We start from the raw sequence: 13,348 nt of genomic DNA, 5'->3' as shown, positions 1-13,348 counted from the left end.
GGCAACAGCAAATAGTGCACCCCTCCATGAAAATGATCTATCTTATATACTTTGTCCATGAGGCATATTGCAGTCTGTTAGTACTTAGGAACCTCAGAGTACTATACTTGATAATGATTTGTAAGATCACTAACAAAAAGCATAAATATACCCCCCCCATGGCACTACATAAACTTTGAGAGAACACTTGTTGGGACTGGAAAGCTGACTCAGCCACTAGGAGTGCTTGTTGCTCTTAAAGAAGACCCAGGTTCAATTCCCAGCACCCAGTTCTGAGGGATACTTTCTTTTAACTTCTGTAGAAAGCAGGTACACACTAGGCATACATATATATCCTCAGGCAAAAGGCTCATACATATAAAAGTGAACAAAAAAAGTCTCACAGGCTGTGAGGCCGGAGAGTCACCTTGTACTCCGTAGGAAATGTGTGTGTGCTTCCAACAATTAGAATTGTCCAACACTCTGCCTGTTACAGATGACCCCGACTCCCACAACTGATTTATATAATTACAAAGAAATATTAGCAAAGAACAGTAACTCCCAAACATAAAATCCAACATAACAGGCACTAAAGGTTGCTCTCCTCATTTCACAAGATGGAGATACGAAAGCTCATGGGGTGACTAGCTGACAACTAGCTGATAACTAGTAGATCTAGAATTCAAACCCGGAAGAATCTTCTATGGTTGGGGTTTTAGCAGTATTAGAAATTGTCTTCCTGTCCACACTCGTTCCTTTTATTAATAAAGCTCTAGGCCCAAAGAGGATGGCCAGCCACAGACACTTGAGGCAATCCCGGCATGCATTGCGGGGCTTGGGCATGTGTACAGCCCCCCCCCCCATAACAGCGCCCTCTGTTTCATCAGGTGCCTGGCTTACCTGCGTTATTTATACCTTCGAAGCTCCCAAAGTATTTCTCTCTCATTGTTTCCAGGAGTCAGGGAAAATCACACTGGGAAACGCTCAGCCAGGGAACTTGTGTGTTTACAGGTCGGACCACCAGGGGTCGCTCCTCCCCATATGCGTGCGCTCCGTGTCTCCTAACCGGTCCACCCACAAGCACAGGAAGGCCACAGCTAGCCAGAGTGGTCCAGGCAAAGGCATAGAACAATGGGCTGATTGATGCAAATGGACCATGAAAGACAAATTGTTCCGATGAAGTACATTCCAGGCTCCTGCCAAACGCCCAGGGTGTGTGGAATTTCAAGGAAAAGCTGAGTGGATTTGGGCTGTCCCCGTGGCCCTTGGGCTTCCCTGCTGCGGCTTTCAGCACCTCTTTTTCCCTAGAATGTTGATGACTTGGCCCAGGTTCCCAGGAGACTGCCCTCGATGGATGGATGGATGGATGGATGGATGGATGGATGGATGGATGGATGGATGACGGTGAGGAAGGAGAGGGATCAAATGCACAATGAAACATCGTGACCATCACAGTAGATAAAGTCCTGGCTCCCACCCCAGGTGACTCTGGGCTCTTGAACATAAAAGGCTTTAGCAAACTGTTCTTTGCTCAACTCCCAAACCCACACCCAGTGCTTTATGGCCCCAGAGCATCCTTTTCTTCTCTCTAGATAGCCCCGGGGGGAACTTTCCTCTCTTTGGATCTGTTTTCCCACCTGTCAGTGTGGTTAATCATCCTGTACTCATCTCCAGGGGGTCATTGTGGGGATCAAAGGAAAACTATGTAGAAACGTTAACATTTCTGTCCAAGGAAAGCTACAAACGCACGCCCACCTCCCCCAGGCTCCAGTGACCAGAGCTTGTTCCCAGATCCATTCTGGCTCCCTGGAGACCTCCAGGTGACCCCAGTCCCAGCACAAGTCACACAGGATGAGCCTCTTCAGCAGCCTCTTCAGGATCTGAACCTCCAACCACTGCCATTCCCCAAACCCCCCAGGGCCAGGGAGGGTGGAGCAGGATCTAAAGGCTGAAGCCTGCACAAAGATTCCTTGTCCTGCTGGGCAGCCTGGCACCGGCTGTCCCATCTTGAGAGGGCTCTCTTGAACTATTGTGTTTCTGTTGTGGCCTGAGGGACAGGCGGCTCAGAGCCCACCAGGGCCAGGCCTGGCTCACCATGCTTATGCCCATTCCACCGTGTGGTGTCTGGATCACCGCAACTCAGACTTCTTATGGCTCTTAGAGTCTTCTTCCTCCCAGATATTTACTAGGATCTGTTCTCCACCCGACATGTCTAGTGTTATGCATGGCCTCTGCTCGCTTATCTCCACAATCCAGCCGCTCCTTATTAGTTTGCTATCTTTTTCTAATTAACCAGTTAGTAATTCATATCAGATGCCCAGCAGCTCTAACCCACATGCAACATTCAGTAAGATACTATTATTACTCAGCTTCATGGGGTATCTGAGGATGGCAGGTGACCAATAATCTAGCATCATATAAATATGATGTCAGAGGAGGCCAAATGGGACTGACAAGATGGCTCAGCAGATAAAGGAGCTTGCTGCCAAGTGGGACAACCTGAGCTTGAGTCTAGGGACCCATGTGGCAGAAAAGAAAACCAACCCATGCAAGTTGTCTTTTAAGAGAGAAAGAGAGAGAGAGAGAGAGAGAGAGAGAGAGAGAGAGAGAGAGAGAGAGAGAGATGCATTTGCCCATATACATGCAAAGAAAAATGAGTTAATTAACTTTTTAAAAATTAAAGAAGATGCAGAAAGGGGAGCTAAGCGTGTAGCACAGTTGCAAAGCACATTCCTAGCAAGTGTAAGACTCTGGGTTTGATCCCCAGGACCAGGTGGGGAAACCACTTCATGTTAAAGCAGTCTTGGTAGTGCACAGCTGTAGTCTCAGCACTCAGCAGGCAGAGGCAGGAGAACTCAGCATCTGGAGCTAGCCTGGGCTACATAGGGAGACAGGAAGGGAAGGAGTTGGGGAGAAAAAAAAAGAGGAGAAACTGCTTGAAGGAGCTGGAAGCTGTGAGTATCCATTGAATCATTTATAGAGAATTTAGTATCTGCCAAAGACAAAGAACCACAGCCCCTGCTCCCTGGACAGCGCCCATCCTGCACGGAGAGGGTTAGGCAAGCAGCTTACTGTCAGCAGCCCTGCCCTGGGGCAGGTGCGTGCGCCTGCGTGCGTGTATGTGCACGTGCACAGGGCATGGCCAGCTGGTACAGTGTTTAACCCAGAATCCCCATACTCTGGCTCAGAACAACGGGCCAGCCGGGGATGGGGGGAGGGGGGCGCTAGCAATAGCTGCAAAGGAGGCTCCTGTGCCCCAGGCCACGCCCATATTGCTGTGGCCCATACCAAGAGTTAACTCGCCCATTCCTTCCTGACTTTGGGCAGGAGGGTCAGTCTCAAGTTCCCTCAATAAACAGTACCAGGGCCAACTGCCAGCATCGCATACAGCTGCAGAAACCCTGCTTGGCCCTGAAGAGGCCTCCGCCTCTTCTCAGCTCAGCCCAAAGGGAGGGTCCACAGGTCTGGAAGGAGTTAAGTCCACAGGATGCACCCAGGACCCAGCTGTTTCCGTGGGCGGGCGGGCAGGGGATTTAGAGTCTTGCAGCCTCCCACACTTTGGGGCTGAGCAGCCTGTGCAGGAGAGAGATGCTTCTCTCACACAGTGACAAGAAAGCAGAGCTCTCGCTGCGAGGTCAGACTCTTCTGTCTCAAAGCCAGGGCCTCCCACGCGGCGCCAGGGGGAAGGTGGGGGCAGGAAGGAGAAGCCTGGGGTCCACAAGAACCCTGGCTCTGAATATCGAAATGGATAAAAACAGAGCTGACCGTGCCTGTCCTGGGCCTCTATTCATGTGGAGACAGTAGTCAGAGACAGGGAATTCAAACGCTGGGAATCTAGAGTTTCCAGAAGGGAATCTAATACTATGCTGCCCATCAGTGTGTGCCTCAGTGTGTCCCTTCTTGATGAGCCCTTTGGGGGTAGTGACTAATGGAGCCCCAAACATCCATATTCTAATCCCTCAGACCTGTGGCCACATTAAGCATCCTGAGTTGGAAGGATAACTTTGATGACCCCTGTGGAGGGTGAACACCACCACGAATGTCCTTGCAAGAGGAAGACACACGGACACGGCTGACAGACAGACCAGAAGACACTGTGCCCACTGAGGCAGGGACCTCTAGCTCTGCATAAACTATGCCGTACTTGGAGTCACTTGAGGCAAAAGAGACCAGACTCTCCTCACCTCCAACCCACAGAAGGAGTGCAGCCCACCCATATCTTGATTTTGGCCTGTAGATGGCTATAGTTTTTGCCCCGCCCAGCCCCACTTCCAGAGATGTGAGAAAATTAACTTCTGTGGGTAAGTAGAAAGTAGGAGAATGCTTTCTGTAAGGATCTACAGAAAGCCAGTTCTGCCAGCCACCTAACTGGATAGATGGAGCAGAGTGTCCTCTACCTAGCGACTCTTTCCCGCTCTGATTGTCCTTTCCTTTTCAAGGAGTCTGCCACCACCAGCTCAAGCCTGTCCTGGAACCATACTTTTCCCTGGCCAAGAACAACGTTCTGGCCTAAGGGCATTGTCCTGAAGAAGGAAGGCAGGAGACCTATGCTTAGCAAACCTTAAGTAGGAGATAAGCCAGCTAGGCTCTCTCAGTATCAGATCTCGATTTCTTGGTGGCTGATGTGGCCTTCAGGCCTACTGGGCCAGCTTGGTGTGGTGGCACAGGTCTGTAATTGGGAATCTTGTACTAAGGAGGCTGAAGCAGGAGAACCTTGAGTGTCCCCCTCCCCAGTCAGCCTGGCCTACATAGAGAGACCCTGACTCAAAACACAAACGACCCCTCGGGTGAGCCATGAGTATCTAGACTCTGGGCTAGCCTGTCTGTCTTCCAATCTACTACCCAAGAAGAGTTTAGTTTTCCAGGAATCAGTAATTACAGGGAGGTCAGCAGACTTTTGGGAAAGCAAGATTCGGTAATGGTGGAGAGAGAGAGAGCCCAGAGTCTCAAACCCTTAGCAATCACTTGTTCGACTCATACTGCACCAGGTACAGAGGTTCGAGGCAATGCAGCCCCTCCTACCTAAAAAGAAAGATTTGTGGTGGCTGGGGCCACTCTTAGTTCCTTGGCAGCAAGATGTATCATCAAAACTGAGGAAAGGGCAAACATCGTATCCAGTAGGTTGTATGCTTTTACCAAGAGCCCTGTTCTGCTCATTGGCTGGATTGGTAACTAGTGATCAGCTTCTATTTCATAAGAAGGGCAAGTCAGGCCAGTAATAGAGATGTGCTTAAGGTCAGGGTGTTGGGTAATGACTGGCCAGTCTAAATAAGAACCCAGAAGGTCCCTTCTGACTCCTGACTCCTGACTTTCTCCAGACTTCATGTGTCTGAAGTATGCCAATGGCATCAGGAGACCAACTCATGACCACTCAGACTCAAAAGGCACCTGCCCTGCCAGTTAATAATAGCCCCCTAATATTCTCTCTCTCTCTCTCTCTCTCTCTCTCTCTCTCTCTCTCTCTCTCTCTCTCTCTCTCTCTCTCCCTCCCTCTCTCTCTCTCTCTCCTCTCTCTCTTTCTATGCATAGCTTTGATGCATCCAGCCACTGGCCTGGGAATCCAACAGAGAGTACAGCCTGAGGTCAGGAATCCTGGCTTCCTACATTTTTCCAGCCCAAAGCAGTGAATAATTGAGGGCTTTGAGTCCATTCCAGTGGCCAGGCTCTGTCCAGGCCTGGAGCAGCTAAGCACAGGAGCAGGGCTGTGGTTGCTGCAGCCAGAGGACCTCTCTCTGTTTTATGTAGGCAGGAAACCAGAAAGTCTCTCAGGACAGCATGGATACAGACTAGCTGCCACAGAGGCCAGGAGGAAGTGCTGTCAGCCATCCTTTCCCTGACCTTGCAGCTGACCCAGATGCATGCAAGCCACCAGCCACAGCAACCACCACCCTGAGTGAGGACCCTTAGCTTTTTATTCCAGACTGGATATCGATTAGGAAGTCCTTTCCCAAACACAGGAAAGACACATGGCTCCACAGAGCCTTTATCAGGAAACAAGGCAGGGGTAGTTGGGCAGCACTATAAGGTCACATGACAGCGCTGTGTGAGAATGCAGTCAGGTCACATCTGATGGCTCTTTGAGTTAGAGCCTTAGGTAGGAACACAGACACGATGACAAAGATTACATGTTTGAAGGCTGTAGTGGGAGGGGATGTGGGGGTTAGGTCTTCTTCTAGAGACTTTGCAAAAAGGGGATCTATATTTGACCCGCTGGGGAGATCACCCTCCTAAGCATGTGGGGGAGTACCGGGATTATTGAACCGCTAGCTGCTGGCACGTGATTTACAATTGGATAAGTACAGAGTAACTTCTAAACTCAGACAAGCCATGTTGTTTACAGTCTCTTCTGCGTTGGTGGTGGGGAGCCAGGAAGAAGGATGTCAGATGGGTGTGAAGGGCTCTGAGCTATTCTCGACTAGAGTCTGGTGAGAGATGCTGGCAATAGCAAGAGTGTTGCCCTGCATTCAGCTGGGGATGGAGACTGGAGAGAGCCATGGCTTCCCACCATCTTCAAAACTAGAAACTTGAAGGCTGGGGAGAAAGGTCTCCCTGGTTCGTCTTATGTCAACTTGGCTCAAGCCTCAGATGATAAAATGCTTTCATACGATCCAGCCGTAAACATTTTCTTAATTAGTGATTGATGGGGGAAGGGCCCAGCCTACTGTAGGTGGTGCCATCCCTGGGCTGGTGGTCCTGGGTTCTATAAGAAAGCAGGCTGAGCAAGCCATGAGGAGCAAGCCAGTAAGCAGCATCCCTCCATGACCTCTGCATCAGCTCCTGGCTCCAGGTTCCAGTCCTGTTTGAGTTCCTGTCCTGACTTCCTTTGATGGTGGACTACTGTGTGGAAGTGTGAGCAAAATAGTTCCTTTCCTCCCCAAGCTGCTTTCGGTCTTGGAGTTTCATTACAGCAATAGAAACCTTAACTAAGACAAGGGTGAAAGGTTGCAGAGGGCATAGGAGACCATAGCGGAGAGACCCAAGGCCATGCTGAGCCACCATCTGCGGCCGGGGAGTCTCACATCCCGGCTTCAACTTCTCTGGGCATTAGCCTCATTGTCCCTAGAGCATAGGCTTTACCTCCCCTTGAAGGAAGATAAGGTTCAAGGAAACCTAGCACACACTCCATGAAGGCTAGGCACCAGGATTAGGTAAAAGCACTCTGTAAGTGGTACTAATTGACAGTGTTAATTACACGCAGTTTTCTAAATGGGGATTAGGTGGAGCGAGGCTGCTGGGAGGATTGTTATGCTTCTAGAAAAAACAAACACTTAATGTGTGCTATCTGTGTGCTTTATCTACATTACAGACATTTTCTCAATTTACATCTCACAGTGATCCTAGAAAGCAGGGCTATTAACACCCCCATCGTAATGAGGTTCCAGATAACCTGCCCGAGTCTCGGGGCTGATATGAAGCACAGTGAAGATGCACACTCAGGCCTGTGATAAGAACCCACGGTTCTCACTGCCTCCACGGGTGATGGGATGCCTAAGTCCCTGCCTTGACTGAGTTGAGGTCACAAACCATCTGACACTCATTCTTGCTCCCCAGTTCCCCTTCCCTTCCTGTTCCCACCACCAGCTTTGAGCCTGATGCTTCAGCTCCGGGCTTCCCTGCACAACAGGGTCTCTTCTCTCCATTCTGGTGAACCCACCATCCTCCATCCTAAACGTCAACATTTAGCGCAATACCCCTTACCTTCCCATGTGAACAGAACCATGAGGACACAGCAGAAATGGTCACCGAGGCCTTCCACACCACAGAGGGGGAAAAGGGGAGCGGCACAGGGGAAAGACTGGCTCTCTAGAGATGTGACTCAGTGGTTAAGAGCCTGGCTGCTCTTCCAGGACACCCAGGGTCGATTCCCAGCACCCACGTGGTGGCTCACAGCTGTCTGTTACTCCAGTTCCAGGGGATCCCGTACCTTCTTCTGGATTCAATGGAAACCAGACATCCATGTGGAGCACATGCATGCAGAAAGACAAAACACCCATACACATGAACAAACAAATACATGCATGCACACATGCATGAATGAATGAATGGATGGATGAATGAATGAATGAAATTTAAATGGAGGATAAAACACAGTGGTAGAGTATTTGTTTGCTATGCACAATGCCCAGATTTGATCCCTAACACCACAGGCAGGGATGAGGGGAGAGGGGACAATGACCAGCACGCCAGCATGCAACAGAAGACGCACAGCAAAACCCTGTACATAAAGCACAAGGGCAAATTATTTAACATTTGCGTGTTAGATGTCAGCCATCTGCATAGAAATAAGTGTGGATGGAAGGCCAAGGGCAGCACTCAGGCTGAAAGCATGAAGGTGAAGTTTGTTTTCCTCCTTGGCACCCTCTGCCCTTCCACATTTTTCTTCAGTGAACCTGTTCTGTTCTGGTGTGTTGGGACTTGTTTTGTTTTTGTTTTTCAGTACTGGAAATTGAACCCAGAGCTTTGCACAGGCTAAGAGAATACTCTACCCCCAAACCACGCCACCAGCCCTCTTTACTTTTAAGACAAGTCCCAGGTTGTCCTTGTATTTGTCATCCCCCTGTCTCAACTTCCTGGAGTAGCTGGGATTATAGGCCTTCACCATTAGGCTTGGTTGAAACAAGGTTTTATAACAAACTAAAGGGGTGTAGATGTGTGTGTGTGTGTGTGCGCGCGCGTGTGTGTGCGTGCGTGTGTGTGTTGGGCGCATGTGTGTATATGGGAGTGTACATGTGTGTGTGTTTGTGTGTGTGTGTGTGTGTGTGTGTGTTGGGTATATGTGTATATGTGGAGGTGTATGTGCGTGTGTGTGTGTGTGTGTGTGTGTGTTGGGTGCGTGTGTGTTTATCTGTGTGGCAGAGTTCTGCATGGTCTCCAACACCTATAAAAAGCATAATTCCTGGAAGAGATTCAGGTGACCCAGTCCCTTCTGGCCTGCACTCAGCTGTCACTCCACAATAACAATAACAACAACAACAACAACAATAATAATGGAGAAAACAGGATCTGTGCAAACCTGCTTGTGTCTCTTGTCTCACCTCATCTTCTCTGGTACTAGCATCTTTACACAATCATGTCCTCCACCTGGAATGTTCCCTGTGATCAGAATTCTATCCCACCTTCAAAGACTCCTCCATGAACACCCCCTATCCCAGCCTGCTTTTCCCTTGCCATACTCTTGGTCTCAAAACCCTTAAGGCTTCCTGGAAGCCAACATCTGGCCAGAAGAGCATCTCCTCATGCAGTGAATACCAAGTGCTAACATTTCACTGAGGCTGAGTTCAACTGATAAACTTAGCAGAGGGGCCCTGCAGAGAGCTGGCAGGAGAGCCCCACAGAGACTCCTTCTGGCTCTTCTCCCTACGGCTAGAGGTTTGCTGCCCTTTCTCCAAGAAGGTAGGAAATGTTGCCAGCCTGAGCCAAAGGAGGTGATGCTTCCAAGGAAAGCATTGCTGCCTGCAGGTTTGGGTTCCTTGGAGCTGCTGGGTAACATCAGGAGGAAGGTTAATGGAGGCTTCTATCTCCAGCAATGGGTCAGTGAACAACTTGTCCAGGTTTGAAGAGTCTCTCAGAATGTGGACTGGTCAAGGCTACATTAATAATAATAATAATAATAATAATAATAATAATAATAATAAAAATGGAGAAAACAGGACAGTTTTGCGTGTTGTGAGGCCCCTGGGGATGGTGCCACATGAGAGACAGAGCTGCTGAATCTTGGCCTTTGTGGCTGGGGTAACCCTGAGTTTAGGTCCTGAGACAAACAGTATCTTAGACCAGCCTAGGAACAACATTTGGACCTGGGTCTCCTTAGGTCCCTCAAAGTCCTTGCTGTCCCTTCCTATCCGAAGGCCCCTCCACTCTTAAGAATACTCCTGCTCTGGCCTTGTACTTTTTGATGGCCCAAATAACTGGATCTTTCCCTGCTTTCAGAGCCCATCCTTGCTGGTTTTTGTTTGGTTTGGTTTTAGGGCAGAATCGGGAGCTTGGGAAGGGGCCTCTGTGCAGCCCTGGCTGACCTCAAACTCTTGATCGTCATGCTTTAGTCTCCCAAGTTCCAGTGCTATAGGTACTACCGACACAGCCTGGTGCCACCCTGGTCCCTGAAGCTGACTCTAGTCACTTTCTTCATGAACACTCAGCACACAGCAGCTCACAGGCAGCTCTTTGAAGTTCCTTAGTCCTCAGAGCTAACACAGGAGAGCTCCTTCACCTCTGAGCTCCCTCCTCTCAGCAAAACTGACTTAAATCATTGATTTGAGCAATCACTCATGCAGTAAGAATTAATCTGTTTGGCATTGGGTTAATAGCACCTGCTTTGATTTCCACCATGACTAAGTTGACTCCTGACGGCACCACTTATTAACTGCTGTGACTCTGAATAGTCACTTTGCCTCCCCAAGTCCTGGTTTCTTACTTAATATAAGACAAGTACCTCTCTCATCGAGTACTAACTACAGTTTTAGATGCCTTAGCACTATAGGTAACTGCAGCTTTTGGAACAATACACGGGAAACATATGTACTGCTTGCCATTGCTATTATTAAGGGCGTACTGGATGACAAGTAACCTGGAACACCAGGGATACACAATTGACACATCCAAGAACTAACCAGTCTACTGGCACAGGCTGACATACAAACCAGCAATCGCATTCAGTGAAGAAATGGCCACACGGCAGGAAGAGCGGTTACTCAGGCTACCCTGCAGGCAGGGCTGTCAGGGGAGGCATCTCTCGGAGCATGAGAGCTCCGAGCCATGATACCAAAATGTGGGAGGAGTTGGAGGAAATGGTTTGTTGTGTGAGGTGACCTTCACTGGTACTGGGATGGGAACAGTTACCTGTGGAGTCCTGGATGTGCAAACATAAGCACGGTAGAGAGAGACAGAGAGAGAACGAACAATTAGGACAGGAACTCCCCCACTGCAAGGGACAAGCAGCTGCTGGTGCCAGCAGAAGAAATCAATTGCATTTTATAGCAATCACTCTGGTGGACTGCGGTGGGCAAATGAGAATAGTCGATTGGAGGTACCCAAGCCAGAGCTTTCCATACAGCCTCAGGGCAGCCTGGCATCCAGCCTGGCATTCTTGCTAGGGTCCCTGGATGCTGGCCCTGGTGACACAGCTGCCCGTGGAGCCTTATCACTGGCTCCAGATTTCCGGCAGACAATCTTATCGCGCCCTGGAGATCCATCCTTTCTTCTCTTCTGCAGTTCCAGCTCTGGACTCTCTGGCTTTTCCCACCTTCTCGCCATTCTTTCCCTGCAACAGGCTCACTCTTGCCAAAACCTCAACTCCCAACCCGGCTCTCCCAGAGCAGAACGAGCCCATCCCTTCTCCCCTCAGCCTCCCCACCCCACCTCCTCGGACTCCAGTTGTTCAGCTGAGACATGCCCTGTCTCATTTTCCCATTGATGACTCATGGATCAGGCCGGGCGAGGCCCTGGCTGCCAGAGCAGGGGGGAAGTTGGTGGCAGCAGCCCCTCCCTGGCCTCACAGTGTCCTCTGGCCCAGCTAGGCAGTTTTCTCTCTCCTGAGAGTCTGCTGGCACCCTGACCTGACTCTGTCACCAAAGGGGCTTTTACCCTAGCAGCAGTACAGCAGGCATTCCAAGGGTGAAGAAGACCTCTGCTCCTTCTTGGAACTTCACAGCAAAAAAGCCGACCTTGCGGTGCGACCCCTTCCCTGCTAAAAAGCCCGAAGCTCCCCTAATGGTCTTTTGAAATAATATGTTCTGGGAGCACCAGACCCCTCTCTACAATGAGAGCTGAGAAGCCAGGGTTCTCAGAATTGTGGTAAGTATTCATTCTGTTCTACAGTCCCCACCAACGCATGTGTGCCAGAGGCCTGCTATGTGCCAGGTTCACAAGAGGGTCTCTAATGGTGAACTTTAGATAGCTTGGGACTCACCTAGCAAAAAGGACACACCAAAGCTGGCTTTGGGCAAGAACCGAAGCACACTTGGAACCAAGGCTCAGTCTTTAAAAAAGTAGGGCGCTTCAGAAACCAGAGCCTGCTTCCATCCCCCAAGCAAGTACCTGCCCCCTGCCCTGGACGCTCTGCCCTGCCCGTGTCTGCTGCCCTTTGTGGCACAATGACCCCTCTCAGCTCTGCCGAGGTCAACACTGAACAGCAAGGAAATACTGCCCAGTGCTTCCTGTGTGGTCAATTCCACCCGCACTGGCTGCTATTGGTTTGTCTGCCACTAAACTCTGGGTTCCTAGGGTGGAAATCGGGTCTGTCTTTTTTTTTTTTCCTTCTCCACATCCATTGGAAATCAGAGTACCCAAGAAGAGACACTATTTCTGCTCATCTTCCTTCCCCATTTCTGAGTGCCCGATGCCTCACTTCTTTAAGCCTGAATCTCTACCACCAGGATCAATTCTTGGGCTTTGCTGGAATAGTGGCTGTTTCACAAGGACAGGAAAAGTAACCCTTCCCCACTAACAGCTACATCAAGGCAGGAATGGCAACTTTCTCTCCAGTCCTGAAGCATGAAAGTGCTGACTCTCCCCACCCGAAGAAGACATCAATGGATCACAGTGCGCACACTGGCTCAGCCCTAACCTTTATAGCATTGATCTAGGTTAGCATGGAAGATGATGGGTTTTTTGACCTAGTGGGATGAAGCTATCCACAGGGTGATAGTAGACTAATGAGATAATAAGTGAGATAATGGTTAACTGTCAACCATACAACCATCTTTACACCCATATTCGACTGTAAGATACAGTTCCCATCCCACATGAGAGAGACTGCTGAGGACCGAGGGACACAGACAGGAAAAGGAAAAGTTTGATTAAAAAACAAGAGACACCAGAAGGTGTGAAACATGAGAAGCCAAAGGTTATTAAAGAGACTTCAAATGACTACGAAGTAAGTTCCCTCGGCCTCGTTCCTTCTGGAGAGACTCTGAAGCAGGTCACTGCTCCGCATCAGGGAGGGGAGGGAGACTTGCTGGTTATACTGGGAAAGGTCACAGGGGACACTCCACAGCCGGTTCTGTCTAACTCAAGGCCCCAATTCCTCTGCTGATTCCCATGTAGAAACAACTAAGGAAGTCTTAATTACGTATTAATGTGTGAATCTGCATGTGTAAACCACACGGAGAGAAGCCTACCTGGAAACTAGAGTCACTTCCCAGGTTAGTAGGGACAAAGTCACCCTCTACAGAAGAGGCAGCTGCAGGACTTGACATTCTTCAGTCACACTGGGGCCCTTCCTTCCTATGGCCGATGAGGCCATGTCTACTGGGGGTACAGTGCTTGTACCCCTCAAGTTACATCTTTCAGAGGGCCTGTGGACTAGAGAAGAGATGTTCCAAAGCTCTAGGTGTCCTGTACTTAAAAGAATTTCACTCAGTAGACAGCG

The sequence above is a fragment of the Mus musculus genome, chromosome 1 (genome assembly GCF_000001635.26).
Source record: "Mus musculus strain C57BL/6J chromosome 1, GRCm38.p6 C57BL/6J".
In the NCBI taxonomy this organism is placed as follows: domain Eukaryota; kingdom Metazoa; phylum Chordata; class Mammalia; order Rodentia; family Muridae; genus Mus; species Mus musculus.
Note: the sequence above shows the minus strand (reverse complement) of the source record.